This window comes from Diabrotica virgifera, chromosome 9, assembly GCF_917563875.1.
Source record: "Diabrotica virgifera virgifera chromosome 9, PGI_DIABVI_V3a".
Classification (NCBI taxonomy): Eukaryota; Metazoa; Arthropoda; class Insecta; order Coleoptera; family Chrysomelidae; genus Diabrotica; species Diabrotica virgifera.
The window spans coordinates 83515147-83532383 of record NC_065451.1 but is presented as its reverse complement, the minus strand read 5'-3'; positions in this window follow the sequence as shown (position 1 = coordinate 83532383).

Here is a 17237-nt window from a genome sequence, read left to right as displayed (position 1 = left end):
TAGGTACACGCTAACGTGTACGCAAATAAAAAAGTTAGGTACACGCTTAAACGTCATCAAGTCGATGACTTCATTATTTAGCGTGTAGCTTTGAGCCGCGCGTATGCTGTGGTATTAAGTATCGCTGTATTTTGTATATATCATGTTAACTTATATTTAATGTTGCTCTGAAGCTATTTCCTTGTGGCATTTTTATAATTAAGTATTTTCTATGGGAAATAAGCCACAATTTTACTAAAAAATGAATTTATTAACGTTTCGAAGCCCAAATCGGGTTTCGTTGTCAAAATACAAAATACTATTAAAATAAACAAAAATGTTGTTGCTAAGTAAAAAAATTCTTCTAATAATTTATTTAATCTGACTCATTTATATTGGCAATTCAGACGTATATTACACATTTTAAAGTAGAAGACTTTAAAATGATATCGCCAATATTTATGAGTTGCGTTCCTGGGACGACTTTACTAAAAGATAGTTCATTCGATTACATGAAATCAATCCCAACTCAAGAATATCCGTCGCAAAAAATCGTAGCATGTGATCTGTCTTTAAAAAGACAACCAAATGCAACGATGACAGTAAAATTCTCGCGTTAGAGATTCCATAGTAAATCACGAGGGAAAACCAGGAAAAAAAAACCCCGTGATACTATCCCGACATCGTAAGTATTTTGTCTTACATTTAATTTACCTTCAAAAAACTAATACCAAATTCTGACTTTAATATGTTTGAATTATAAATAATATTAATAATACATAGATATACAATAAGTAATACTAAAATATAAAATTTGTACTAACTCGATATGTTATGGACTTACTAATCGTGGTATTTTCTTTCTATTGACTTCTTCTTTCAGTATGGGTAACCACATCCTACTGCATTCTACCGAGGAATTTGCGACACAATTGGTTTCATTTAGCATAATTAGAGCCGCTTCTTTGATTTTTCTCTTTTTACTATCTGTTTCTTTCAGGACTATACTTGAATCTCTCCACTGAACTCTATGTTCATTATCCCATGAGTGTTGACATATCTGAGATCTATCAAATTCTCTATTTTTAATATAAAATAGTATCACGGGGTTTTTTCCTGGTTTTCCCTCGTGATTTACTATGGAATCTCTAACGCGAGAATTTTGCTGTCATCGTTGCATTTGGTTGTCTTTTTAAAGACAGATCACATGCTACGATTTTTTGCGACGGATATTCTTGAGTTGGGATTGATTTCATGTAATCGAATGAACTATCTTTTAGTAAAGTCGTCCCAGGAACGCAACTCATAAATATTGGCGATATCATTTTAAAGTCTTCTACTTTAAAATGTATAATATACGTCTGAATTGCCAATATAAATGAGTCAGATTAAATAAATTATTAGAAGAATTTTTTTACTTAGCAACAACATTTTTGTTTATTTTAATAGTATTTTTCTATTTTGACAACGAAACCCGATTTGGGCTTCGAAACGTTAATAAATTCATTTTTTAGTAAAATTATGGCTTATTTCCCATAGAAAATACTTAACTAATATTTATTTTGCTAACCTGAATATATACTTTTATATGCATATTGTTTTATTACAATTAAGTTTGAAACATCTGAATAGTTTTGCTTCCCTTCCCCTTCCCTTAATAAAAATATTTTCTATCAGACAAACACTAAAAATATCAAAATAGCGTGTACCAAAATATAAAGTCACCGCGCACGCTAAATAATGACGTCACTGGCTCGATGAAGTTTAATTCGCGTGTACCTAACTTTTTTTATTTGCGTACACGTTAGCGTGTACCTAGACACAGCGGAATGAAAAGCCCTATTCTAGTGATTTTTGGAAATTTCCATTATATTGAATATTTTTACTACATTATACCAAAAAAATATTTTCAGTAGTATTTTTAATACGTTTGTATTAAAATTCATTTAATACTTCCCTGTATTGTTTAAAAATTTCTTTGCAAAGAAAGAAAAATCCCCAGAAATTTGTGATGGCAATTTAATACCTAGTCATAACATACCATAACATTAACCATTAACATAAACATGGCAATCCTTAAAAAGTGATGACTGTGATGAGTCAATTCATGATGACCACACTCTCCTCAACTCAAGAGTTTCAAGTGTCAAGAGAAGGACATAAATAAAAGATAATAGCTGTGCGGTTTTCTTTGACAATCCATTAGCCCAACTAATAAGAAAATCACGTTTGTCTCATCTATTTCAAGGAGATGAATAAATAAACTTTTAATAAGTATTATGATCTCCATCCATGTCCTAGTTACCGATTCCCGCTATTCCCTAAAATAAAATGTTTCATCATAATGACTACCTTTGTAAAAATCACTTAGCTCTTTATTTATAAATTAATTTTAAATTATGGTTGTTCGGAATAATTACTTCAGCATAAAATTGTAAGGTCTTTTTGCGTTTTAACGAACCTGGATAAGTCAAAAATAGGGAAATCCCCTGAAAATTTTATGAAAGCCCTATGGTTACGAGTATGCGCAGTAACGAAAAATGTGTTACTGCGCATAATTATACGTTATTGCGCATGCGCATAATCTAGTGAAATTCTAGTGATTTTTTTCAGTGAAATCTAGTAACTTTTATAAATTTGACCTGGCAACACTGGTTACTGTGATTGATGTTGATGCGTAGTTGTCATTGCACTTGCCTCATTGAATTTCGAGTTGGCATATTTTTGTATTTGTATTTGTGTTGTGTTGAGTTGAGAGTTGAGCTGAAATTGAAATAATTCTGGCAAGGGCAGAGGCCAGACATTATTATTGTTATGTTATTTGCCACAGCCATCGAGGCATGATGGCGTGGGTTTATGGTGAGCGTCAGCGAAAATGGACATTTTTGTGAGTACATAGTTGTAATTTGTGAAGTGGCATATCTGCAGGCATATTCTCCGGAAAAAATGAATCTATAATCAAACTACTGAATTTATATTTACATGTAATTGTGCTTTCGATAAAAATGAATGTAAGTAATATATTTAGTTCATAACTACTCAATAATCCTATTACCTAATTTTTTCTGGATATATTAACTATATAATATACCATAGTCGTGCCATATATCTTTTCAATATGATGCAAGTCTTCGAAATGCCGCCCCTTAAATATTCATCACCATTCTCTTTGCCTTGTCCCTATGAGTCAGCTTCCCTAATTGCATTTCTCCACACAATTCTAACTTAGGCCATATCAATGTTAATTCCCTTTACCAACATGTCCTGCCTTTTCGTTTCCCCCCAGGTCTTCTTTGGTCTTCCTTTCAGGAATCTGCACTTCAGATATTCTTTATATTGGGTGATCCAACTTCTCGACATTGAATATGACCAAACCATCTTAACCTATGCTCTCTCATTTTGGCATCAATTGGTGCCACACCTAGACTTCCCCTAATATACTCATTTCTAATTTTATTCTTTTTTCTCACTCCACTCATCTGTCTAAGCATTCTCATTTCTGCCACATGCATTCATTCATCATCATGCCTATAACTTTCATCCTATGTCTATTCAATTGATTGAGTCTTATCTATCAGATAGATTTCAATATGTGTTTTTTAACCAGCTTAAATCTGATAAAAAACCTTTGATGTATGGAATGCCTCAAGGGTCAGTTCTAGGTCCAATATTATTTCTCATTTATATAAATGACTTGGGATTTTCACAAGAGGGCCCGGTAAGCACAGTCCTATTTGCTTATGATACTACATGCTAACAAAGTTACCACCCTTCCCAAATCAGTGATATTGATCTTGAGACCACAGAGAGCAATTTGTTCCAATGGTTTTTGGCAAATCGTCTCTCTCTCAATAACTCAAAATCACAAACAGTGAACTTTACCCTAAGACATAACACCATTACACATCCCATTTTAACAGATTGTTCACAGGAAGCTAAATTTCTTGGTGTTTATCTTGATCAGGGACTCACTTGGGAACGGCACATACTGAAACTTTCCCAAAAGCTCTCAAGCCAACTCTTTTTATTTAGAAACCTATCTAAGGTTACCTCCCTTCAAACCCTTCTTACATCATATCACAGCAACTTTCACTCACGACTAACTTACGCAATCCTTTCCTGGGGACACTCTTGCCATATAGATAAGGTGTTTGGTCAGCAGAGAAAGTGTATTCGCATAATCACAGGTCAGGGTTATCGGGACGATTGTAGGCAGTCTTTCAGAAACCTGAGGATTCTCACACTACCTTCTGTGTACATTATGCAGTGCCTGTTGTATGTTCATCAAAATGTAGATCTGTATAAAACACAACAGCATACTTATCAGACTAGAAATCATGATGCCCTTGTACCAGACTTCAGTCGACTTGAGAGGACCAGAAATGGAACCAGATACCTAGCGTTGAAATTTTATAACTGTATACCAATATCTATTAAAAGTCTTGATTTTAACCAATTTAAGAGACAAATTAAAAATTATCTTCTGATGGGTGCTTTCTACTCATTTGAGGAGTACTTCAGATCTAAATTTTGTTTTGTCCTGTAATTTAATTAGTGTTTAGTTTTTAAATTTTAGTAATAGGTTTTTTTACTGAAGTACTGTCAACTTTTAATGTAATTTTAGACAATTTTAATTATTGCTGACCTGTAAAAGTACATTTGTACATTATTACCAATAAATACTCTACTCTACTCATCATGGCTTATTCACTCCTGGCGGAGTGTTTGCCGCCCTTTTGGGCTCTCTGATTCATTTGTTGCGGAGAATCAGTCCACTGTTGTCTTTTATTATTATAGCAGCGTGTGTGACTTGGCTTTGTCTACAACTTTTCTCCATTCTTTCCGGTCCTTACAGCGCTCCTTCCAATTGTAGATTCTCAGCTTCTTTATGTCTCCTAAGACTTGATCTCTCCATCTTGTTTTGGGTCTTCCCTTTGGTCTCCCTGTTGTTGGTCTCCAGCCAGTTACTCGCTTTAGCGTAGAGTCTGGGTTAGCTCTTTCTGTGTGTCCCAGCCACCTGAGCCTCTGCGCCTTCACGAACTTGATTATGTCTTCACCCTGGATTACTTCTTTAATTTCTTCATTTGTTAATCTTCTAAATTCGCCTACACTTATCCTCACCGGTCCCATTATTCGTCGAATTATCTTTCTCTCTAAGATTTCTAATCTCATTTCATCTTTTTGTGTTAGGCACATCGTCTCTGCACCATAGGTGATCACTGGCCTCCATCACCATCACTCCCAGATATTTGAAACGGTGTACTCTTTCAAATGTATATGCTCCAAGCTTAATTTCTTTCTCGATGTTCGTATTCTCTCTTGAGCACTTGAGGTATTTCGTTTTGCTTTGGTTTATTACTAGCCCTCTCTTCTTTGCTTCTTTATCTGGTAGTAATATTATATTCTGCATGGTTTTTAAATCTCTAGTAACCAGTGCAATATCGTCTGCATACGCTATCAGTTGGGCTGAAGATTCGATAATTGTTCCCCTAATTTTGGCTGCTCTTACTGCACCCTCTATGGCAATGTTAAATAATGTTGTTGATAGGGAGTCTCCCTGTCTGACACCTACCTCCATTTGTACTTCATCTGACGGGCCTTCCCTTGTTAAGATTTGTGCTTTGGATTCCTTCATCGTCATTTTCGTGAGACTTACTAGTTTTTCTTGAATGCCTAGTTGCTTCATATCATTAATTAGCTCCTCCCTTATTACACTGTCAAAGGCTTGCTTGTAGTCAATAAACAGTATATGTAGATCTATTCCATGCTCGTAACTTTTTTCAACGATTTGCGTTACAATGTGTATTGCATCTATTGTTGACTTACCTTCTCTGAATCCATGCTGGTATTCACCTATTTTTGTTCTCGTTTCTTTTTCTATTCTTTGTCTGATCAAATTAGTTAATAGTTTGTACATTGTATTTAGTAGCGTGATTCCCCTGTAGTTAGTGCATTTCGTCTTGTCACCTTTTTTAGGGATTGGTGTTATCAGACCGCAATTCCAGTCGTTCCGCATGCGTTCTTCTTCCCATATTCGTTCTATCAGCTTGTGGATTCTGTGGGCTAGTTCCTCTCCCCCTTTCTTGAAGAACTCATTTATAATGTCGTCTGGTCCTGCTGCTTTCCCTGTCTTTAATCTGTTTATGGTCGCCAATGCTTCGTTGTATGAGGGAGGCTCTGATTGTTCTTCATTCCTATTTACTGTTTGTTCTTCATTTTCTGCATTTTCAGCATCGCCTTTCTTTTTGAACAATTCTCTATAGTGTGTTTCCCATTCCTTTTTTCCAATATTTGCCGGAATCTTTTTCTTATTCTGTGCTTTTATGTGTTTATATAGTCTTGCATTATTGTTACTATTAGCTTCGAGTTCCATTCCTATTCTTCTTTTTAGTTCTGCAACATTTGTCTGACTCTTTCTTTTTCTCTTTATAGTGTAGGAGATCTTCTTGTTTCCCTGTGGCCAACCACCTGTGTCTTGCTTGGTCCTTGCCTTTACTAGCTTGCTCGCATTCTTCATCGTACCAATCTTTTCTTTTATTGTCATTCATTAGTCCTATCGTCTCCTCTGCTGCTGTTAAAATACTATCTTTTATGTCTTCCCATGTTTCATCTATGTCCGATGGTTTTAGGACTAGTAGTTTTTCTTCCAACTTAGTGCAGAATTTTCTGTTTGCATTATCTGTATTTAGTTTTGACCTATTCCACCTCTTTCTTTTCTTTCTGTCGTTTTTGTCTTTAAGTATCTTCAATTTCATGTCGCCTATCACCAAAATGTGATCCGAATCAGCATTGGCTCCCCTGTAGGACCTCACATTCGGTACAATTGTTCTCCATTTTTTTGAAATTAGGATGTGGTCTATTTGGTTTCAGTCTGTCGTTCCAGGTATTAGCCACGTTACTTTGTGCTCTTTTTTGTGCTTGAATTGGGTGCTAATAATAAAAGTATTGGTTGCTGCTGCTAGATTACATATTCTCCTGCCATTGTTGTTCGTATTTTGATGGATCGTTTCTTTTCCTGCGATTTCTCTGTTCATGTCTTCTTTCCCTATCTTTGCATTAAAGTCTCCTAATAGGATTAGTATGTCGTTCTTTGGTATTTCTTCGTACAATTCTTCAAGTTTCTCATAGAATTCATTCTTTTCTTCTTCGGGAGCATTCTCTGTAGGTGCATATACAGTGAGCACGTAAAGGTTGGAATAAATTCATTTTCGCGAGAATGGACGATTTTGGAAAAAAATCCCGAAACAGGTCAATTTTTATTTTTAAATTACGACTTTTTGGTATATATATCATACTAGTGACGTCACCCATCTAGGCGTGATGACGGCATCGATGATTTTTTTAAATAGGAATAGGGGTCGTGTGATAGCTCATTTAAAAGGCAATTTATTTCTTTATTCAGTAGTATAAACATTTACATAATTATTTATACAGGGTGCCCAACAAAAATTATTTCGAATTAAATTTATTGACATAAAAAGAAGAATGATTGTAATTTATTTAGTTCAAAATACATTTTACTGCTCTTAGAAAACAGAAACAAATATTTATTTGAAAAATAATCATTGCTTTTCGCTTAAATTAAATGTTCAAACTGTCAAGAGGAAGGTTGGTGGCGGTTTAATATTGAATTTATGCAAAAAGCAATATTTTTTGTCAAATAAACATTATTTCCTGTTTTCGGATAGCCGTAAAATGTATTTTGAGTTAAATAAATTACACACATTCTTCTTTTTATGTCAATAAATTTAATTAAAAAAAAATTTTTTTGGACACCCTGTATAAATAATTATGTTAATGTTTATATTACTGAATAGAGAATTGAATTACCTTTCAAATGAGCTATCACAGGACCCCTATTCCCATTTAAAAAAATTATAGATGACGTCATCACGTCCAGATGGGTGATGTCACTAGGATGATACATATGTCAAAAAGTCACAATTTGAAAATAAAAATTGACCTATTTCGGGATTCTTTTCCGAAGTCATCCATTCTCGAGAAAATGAATTTATTCCAACCTTTACGTGCTCACTGTATATTAACAAATGTTAAATTTGCTTGTTTATTTTTCATTCTTATATATGATATTCTTCCATCAACCGCTTTAAAGTTAATAATCTATTTATTTATTTATTTATACGGGCAAGCCCAATTCGGTAATACATTAATAAGATATTGATAATTACAGTGTTGAATATATAAGAATAAAATGAGAGAGTACAAAACATTTAAAAAGACATGACAAAGTAAAATAATTACAAAACATTAATTACTAACAAATAACAAGGTTATGACATTGCTAAATATTTAATTTGGTTAAATGGTTCTTAAAAACATCAACAGAGTTACCAAAAAGTAAAAGGTCATCTAGGGAGTTAGCAAGTCTTAGTGTTCTAGGAACAAAAGTAAAATATGAGTAATTATATCTATGAAAAGAAATATGAAAGGTTTGAATTTGTCTTGTTGATCGTGGTGGAACAAACAACAATATTTTAGCAAGGAGTTCAGGGCAGTAATATATGCCATTGATAATATTAAACAATACTGTGAGATCTTTACGCTTCCTACGGACATCCAGAGAAGAGATATTCAAAAATCGTTCCATATCTGTATAATTATAATTGATGTGTTTTTTGAACCCAATATATCTAAGAAAATTATGTTGAACACTATCAAGTTTGTTCTTGAGGTGTAAATAATGTGGGGACCAAACTGGAGAACAGTAGTCAAGGTGCGTCCTGACTAAAGAACAATAGAGCATTTTAATAGTGAACATGTTCGTGAAATCACGAGTTGTCCTTTTAACAAAGCCAAGCATTTTCATGAATCTTTGAGTAATATTGTTGATGTGATGGTTAAAGCTCAGAGAGGAATCAAGAACAACACCTAAATCTTTAATTGAGTCTACCGTATCCAATAATTGATCATTTATGGTATAATTAAATACTGATAAATGATGATTCCGACAAAACCGGATAATGTGACACTTGTTGACATTCAAATCCATCCCATTATCAAGACACCAGTTGGCTAAATTATCTAAATCTGATTGCAATGATATTGCATCATCTTGATTATTAATGATTTGATAACATTTAAGATCATCAGCGAATAAGAGAGCAGAAGTGTTAGAGAAGCAGGTGACGATGTCGTTAATATACAGGTTAAACAAAAGTGGACCCAAATGAGAGCCCTGAGGTACACCAGAGGTTACTAGAAAAGTGTTGGAGTAATGATGATTAACCCTAACCTGCTGTGTTCTATTTGTTAGGTAACTGCCCAACCACTTCAACACAGAACCTTCTATGCCATATAATTTGAGCTTATGTAACAAAAGATCATGGTTTACCCTATCAAAAGCCTTGGAGAAGTCAGTATACACTGAATCAATCTGCAACCCCCTCTCCAAAGCTTCAGACAAGGTATCAACATAAAGCAACAAACTAAGTTCTGCTGATTTACCACAAGAAAATCCGAACTGTTGAGAATTTAGTATCCAAGAGCAGTCATAATTAAGGTAATCAGTAACAATACTCTCAAATACCTTGGGAATTGTGCCGAGAATAGAAATAGGACGATGATTCGTTATGTCAGCTTTATTACCTGCTTTGTAAATTGGAGTGACATAGGATAGTTTCCAAAAGTCAGGAAATTCCCCCAACTGAAGGGATTTATTAAAAATATGATAAAGCGGCCGAGACAGAATAAAAGAGAATCGTTTAAGAAAAATGGGAGAAATACCATCTGGCCCAGGTCCCTGATTGACATTAAGAGTTGAAAGTTTTTCGTATATTTTTGAAATTGGTATGATATAAGAAGATACACAGACCTTAGACTGTATTAAATTGTCATTATGCTTAAGAGTTTTATTACTAAAAACTGAAGAGAAATGGCTAGCAAATAAATTTGCAATATCGTTGCCATTAGAGGCTAGTGTATTGTTTAGTGACATTGAGACAGGCATACTATTATTTTCTTTCTTACTGTTTACAAATTTCCAAAAATTTTTTGGATTAGCTTGGATCGAAATCTCAGTTGAATGTATATAATTAGCATAACAATTTTTTGATAAAATTTTGCACTGAGCTCTAAGTCGACTAAAACCTGCATAATTCTCAGGAGACCTGTTACTCTTGTAAATTAAATGGGCAGTCTTTTTGTCACGTATTAATTGTGTAAGTTCACTAGAATACCAACCAGGAAATTTCTTTGTACAAACTTTTTTCAATGGAACATACATATTAAGCACACAGTAAAGAATATCATAGAAAGTACCTATCATCTCGGAAAGTTCTTTATCACTTATAAGACTGTCCCAATCAATTGCTTCTAAGTATTGATAAATGCAAGGAAGATTAGCTTTATGAAAATCATAGTAGTATTCACCATCGCCTGCAGTAGTGTTCTGATCAAAGTGTAGCTGTAAGATAGTTTCAAGTGGAGGATGATATAAGTCTGGAGGAATCAATATATCAACTGCCGATATCAATCTTGTCTCTTACGCCATTACTAACTAGAAAGGCGGTTCCATTGCGACCCTGTTTGCTTTCTCCTGCGTAGTACATTGTGTGGTTTCTTCTATTGATCATCCCTTCTCCTGCCCACCTTATTTCTTGTAGCGCTAGTATTTCCATCCTGTATTTTGTCATTTCTTTTGCCAACTCTTCCATTTTGCCTGGTCTTAGAAGTGTTTTAATGTTCCACGTTCCTATTCTTATTTTCCTGTTTTTGTCTTTTATTTTATTTGTTTTTGTTTTGTTTTTGCGTCTTTTCTTACAAAATATTTTCATGTCCGTATTCATTGCCAACTCCGTTATACTGTCGCCGTCTTTTGTTATATGTTTTGTTAGTTTTTTGACGTCATTTTTATCAATTTTCCGCGTGGATCTATATCATCAGATAGGGGGGATCTGTCGTTTATTGTCCTAGCGTTACTCTTCTTCTCTTCAGGTTTCCTCCAGTAATTTACATCCATGCCTTCTAGTTGCTCCAGTGAGAACAGTTCACCATTTATCCATAATTTGTTGTATTTTAGTGCGGCTGTGTGTCCTTCCTGGCGTACCATTTTCATGTGCTGGAGAAGATGCTTCCTTTCTTGTAGTATTTTTTTCGGGAAGTCCTCATTGATATATATATTTTAGTTCCTCTTAGGTTTTTAGCAGCCTTCAGAATTTCCATTCTCGTAGATTCCTTTTTCATTTCTAATAAGATGGGTCTGGGTACATTTTGGGGATCACCTTGTCTACCTATTCTTCTCATCTCTACCAGTTCTTCATCTAGGTTTGGTTGTACGTCGATTGTTTTCATTATCCCCCTTTATCTTATTTATCATCTCTTGTTCGCTTTCTGTTTGGTTTTCTTCGACCCCCTGTATTATTATGTTTTTTCTTCTGGCTTGTCTTTCCAGTAATTCGATTCTAACTTCTTGTTCCGTGATTTTAGTTCTCATTGCTTGGTTATCTGCTTTCAACTGCTCGTTTTCTTTATTTAATTTATCCAGGTCTACTTGCATTTTATCTATTTTGCTTTCGATTCTTACATTTCTTTCATCCATTCTCTCTAATTTTTCTAATATCTGCTCCATTGTACCGCGGTAAGGGGGTCAGCCCAATCGACTTGGCGGAGCGTCAACCGTTCTCAGCACTTTGTAGTTTTACTCAGATATAGATTTTCGTATTAATGTTTCGGCTTTATTGCAGAAATTTTTCAATAGCCGGCAACGTCGCTTTTATTTTCGACGGAACTTCACCTCTTATCGGAATGTTTTTGTCTGTTGTTTATTAATTGTTTGAGAGGTTATTATGCCTTTTGCAATGCTTACTCACTAGTTTCTACTGAATTTTGACGAACTATTTTTATCGGGAGCACTGTCGTCTGTCTAAATTCACTATAGATTCACATGCATTCATTGCTCCTCTTTATTTTTCACTGCCCAACATTCAGTTCCATACATCATAGCCGGTCTTATGGCTGTTTTGTAAAATATTCCCTTTAGCTCCATTGGAATTTTTCTGTCACACAACAAACCACTCACTTCCTTCCACTTCATCTATCCAGCCCTAATTCTACTGCATGCATCTCTATCTATTTCTTCATTACTAATACCTGTAATTACATACTTAAAACTATTGCCTTTCACAATCATTTAACCATCCAAAGATACCATTTTATTTGTAGTAACTCGATCTTTAAATGATCTTTATCTCATCAATCTTTAAAAGATTTAAACATTTTCTCTCCAGAGCTTGTCTCCACTGTTCCAGTTTTTGTTCTAAATCTCTTTCACTATTTCCTGTTAACACTATATCATCAGCATGCATTAACACTAGCAGCGCGGACATTTCTGCCAGTCCTATAAGCATGAACGGGTCATTTTTGACTGTAAAAGGAAACTTTAAACAAAATATCATATATTTATTTGATAATAAATAATGGTAATAAACAAAATGAAAACTAATATAAAACATTACTAGTTAGTGCCCTTACCTACATAATGAACATCAAAATATTGCGTTTTTTTGCATGCGTGGCATTTTAAAAATGATTGTGTTCGCTTTTTTTTGAGGTTCATTGATTTCATCTGGGATGGCAGCTTGTTTGACAGCAGCTCTAGTTCCTGCATATTTTTTTGAGAGTTCTCTTCCTAGCTTCAGAATATAATTTCTGCGACTTATTTGTAATTTATTCAAGGATTTATATAAGATCCAGACATTTTTTCCAGCTAAGTCCAGTAAATTGTAAAGAGTGTAAAGTGGCCAACGCCTAGATGATGCTTTCACTGAATACTTGCGTGCCATTTGATCCACTACATCAATACCATATTTTGTCTCATTATAAATTTCAATAGTTTCAGGTTTCTTTTTCAGAGTGGATGCAATTTGTTCATTTGAGTGCATTGTACTCAAATGGACTCAAAGGATGACCACCTTTTTGTTGCTTTTGGCCTGATAAACAAACAATAAGATTTCACCTGTCTTTAGAAGTATTTTTACAAATTTTTTTTCGCGTACTTCACACAAGCCAGGATTTCACGTCGAGCTTTATTCATAGTACCAACTAGACTATTACTATTCGCTTTTAAAAATTCAGCCAGTGATAGTGACGTGAAGAAATTGTCATACGTAACATTTCTTCCTTATTTTTAATATGGTTGCATTAACTTTTTTTACCACACAATCACTGAGGCGCTCGTTATTTGGTCTCGCTTCGTCTTTATCTAAATACAGAAATTCGTTGACAATGTAATTTGTGTCTTTGTCCACAGCCATTTAGAATTTTTGACCATATTTATTGAGTTTTGAGGCAATACACTGAGTAAATCTACACCTACATTTCGATAGAAACAGTTGGGTCAAGTGTGACCCATCCGCGCTTTAAAGTAAATTTGTAAAAAACAAAAGATTATTTATCACAGTAGACATATACTTTTGTGTATGCAATGTACCCGATAATTCACAAAATGTCATAAAAATCTAAGGCTGTAGCAAGTATAGAATATTTACTGCACAGAGATGAATTCTGAAATGGGTCAAAATTGGAATGCTTCTAGTGTTAAGCACCATGGAATGTTACCCTGTAGTTTCGCTATTATCTCGTCCAAAACTAATGAGAATAAATAAGGACCAAGCACTGAGCCTTGGTGCAATCCTACTTTCACCTGAAATTTAGGTATTTCATTTGTACTGCCTGTATTCTCCAAATTCTATCCATTTGTCCTTTTTGCCTTTGTAACCGGTTCTTTTACTAGTCTCCTGTGTTTTTTATATTCTTCATAGTTTTTGTTGTTTTTTGTTTTGTGTGTTTTCCAAGCATTTTTCTTTCTTTTAACTTGTTGTTTTATTTCTTCATTCCACCATGCAGTTTGCTTTCTTTTATTGCTCTTTTTACTTGTTCCACATACTTCTGTCGCTGCATTTAGTATTATCTCTTCGAAGTAGTTCCATAATTGTACAACGTTTTGACCCTTTCTATTTTCTTTAGTATTTTCTAGTTTTTGATTTATGATCATCTGGTACTTCTCAGTGTTCTCTGTATTTTTCAACTTATATGACCTAATAGTTTCATATTTTTGCTTCTTTTCTTGCATTTTGTTAGTGTTATTATTTATTATTATTTATTAAGCTCAACAGGCCGTGAAGGCCTAGGGCTGAAAGAATTAATTTTTCCTTACAATTACTATTACATATTTATATATAATGCTATATCCTATACTACTATAATATATACAATATTACATTTGTTTGTATAAAACACTTAATACTACACTTAACATTATAGTCTTTCCATACATTTCTTCACCACTTCCTTCCATTGTTTTCTGTCCAAAGCTTTTTCTTTCCAGTTTACAATATTACTTTGTTTTAAGTCTTCATATACGCTGTCCTTCCATCTCCTTCTTGGTCTTCCTATTCTTCTTTTTTGTATTGGCTTACGTAATAGAACCATTTTTGGCATTCTCGCCTTTCCCATTCTTTCTATTGCCCGATTTCACCAACGATACCTAAATATTTAAGAATTACCTAAGTGGGTTTAGGTACTTCCTAACTCTAAAACGGATTTCACCATACGATAAGAATTGCCTAAACCGCTTAAGCATTACCTTACGTTAGGATACGGATTTCGATCTCCCTAAACTTTAGGTATTACCTACTTATCGTTGACAGTCGGGTTATATTTTTACAATTTTGACTAATGTACTTGTGACGTTTGTCAATAATTTGCTTCTTACCTTAATTTTCCTGTTATTCTGTAATATTAGGTTGTAATTTTGTATTTTTTTTATATTATCAATTTAATATGTGTTGGAAAATATAGAAAATCCTTTGGAGTTTTTTACAGGTCTGTTGACAAAATTATGTAGTCTACCTACTACCTAACAAACTAGTGTTGTGTTTCAAAAACCCATTCATGATATAACTAAAAGTGTGTCATTAAAAAATTAATAATAAAAAGCAATTTTCAGCATATTATATATTTTAAAATTATTTCAATAATGGCAATTCAACTAACTTCAATTTTTCGTCATATGTGAAATTTACAACTCTTTTCTTTTCCTCCATTTCACTGTACATATACAAATAACATACAAGACTATATTTATTATATACAAACTTAATGCACAAATAACTAACTACTAAATAAAATAACTATAACAGTACAAAACTGAATAAAACCAAATTGGTAAACAAACAATAATGACAAATAATCGAAAAAGTAAGAAAATGTCATCTTATTCTTCTTTTTATTTATCAAAAATAGTTCAAACGTACCCTAGGTGATACCTAGGAAAGCATTTCCTAGATAAGCAGTTCTTTTAGTTGTGAAATGCGATTGTTCCTAAGTATTGACTTAAGAAGTTCCTATCGATAAGAATTACTTAATAAGGCAACTGTTTAGGTATCGTTGGTGAAATCGGGCATTAGTGTCCTAAGTATCGGATTCTCTGTGCTTTGATTGCCGTCGTTATTTTTGGTTCATTATATAGTTCTTCAAGTTCCTTATTATTTCTTCTTCTCCATTGACCGTCTATTTTCACGCCTCCATATATTGCTCGTTGTATTTTCCTCTCCCATCTTTCTAAAAGGTCTATTTCTGATTTTTTAAGCACCCATGTTTCACATGCATATGTAGCTGTAGGTCTGATAACTGTTTTGTAGATTCTTATTTTTGTTTTTCTTGGCACATCTTTGGATTTCATTAATGGACGCAATGCTCCATACTTTTTGTTTGCTTTTGCTATTCTTGCTTTTATTTCCCCTTCCCCATGTCCCTTTTGGGCCATTTCTAAAAATCGTTTCCTGTGTGCTTATTTTACTTTTCCTGATTATTCCTTCCAGTATTACATTAAAAAGAGTCGTTGATAGTGGGTCTCCTTGTCTTAATCCTTCCTTTGTTTCAAAATTATTTGATTTATGTCCCTTCCATGCTATTTCGTTTGTGGAGTTATCCATAGTCATCTTTACCATCCTGACGATTTTACTTGGTATGCCCATTTCTTTCATTAGTGCGTACATCTGTTGCCGCTTTACCGTATCATAGGCCTGTTTAAAGTCGACGAACAGGACATATACTGCTATTTTATGTTCGTAGCACGTAGTTTGGATTTCTTTTAACGCAAATATTTGGTCTGTCGTCGACCTATTACTTCTGAATCCTGCCTGATATTCGCCCAATATCTTTTCCGTGTATTGATTCAGCTTTTTTCTTAAGATGTTTGTCAATATTTTGTACACGACTTCTAGCAACGCGATACCTCTATAATTTTCACATCTCATTTTATCACCTTTTTTATGTATGGGGCATATCCTTGCCCTGGTCCATTCTCCTGGCATTCTTTCTGTTTCCCTAGTGTTGTTATTATCTGATATATTTTGTTTTATTTTCATTAACCGCTTAACGTGCTTACCTGAGTTAACTCGGTATTAAACTACGTTTCTATTTTCGCTTAACCGAGTTAACTTGTGTTTAAAATATTTGTACGATATATGAGGCGCATATGCTTTTTAACTCCTCTAGCGCTAAATAACGTTATCCCCACTTGCATGGGTGACAATACCTATGGACAGGGAGGGGGGGCGTGGCCCCCCTAGCTTTTCGGGTGCAACATCTTCACGTCTGCCCCCCTAAAAATTTTTATATGGGCGGCAGTGCCCACTTGTTTTCACATTTCTAATTTTAAACTTTCTACGATCGACTGCCGACTGGGGTGGGATCACGATGAGTAGAATTATATTTTGCTGACGTCACATTCTGCCCTGACTGTGACGTACCTCTGTGTGTAACTGCTTATTTTAGAGTGTATCACACTGTTAGCAATATTTAACATTATTATACTTGATATATATTGACAATAATTGCGATTTTATTCTCATACTTGTAGTATTTTGTATGTAAAAAGTTACGACAGAGTTAACTCGGGTGAGCGCATGAGGGTATTTGTGATTTTATATTTTTCTAATAAAATATGCGTTTTTTTAATTTAGATTATATCTAGTGACAATAGTCTTGTTCGTAGTTTATTTTACTGTAATAAAATAAATAGGTAATTTTTTGACCTATTTTTGCAAATAAATGTGTGCGTTAAGCGGTTAAGTATTACTAAATCTGTGGTGCTAAGGCAAAACCCGATATGTCAAAAAACGTGATTTTGCAGCAGATGAGTTTAAAAGTTCGTGGCGTTGTTGTAATAATGTACATATCGGAAACTAATTTTATCATCTACTGTTTTATCATCATATTCTTTATCACTCAATGTA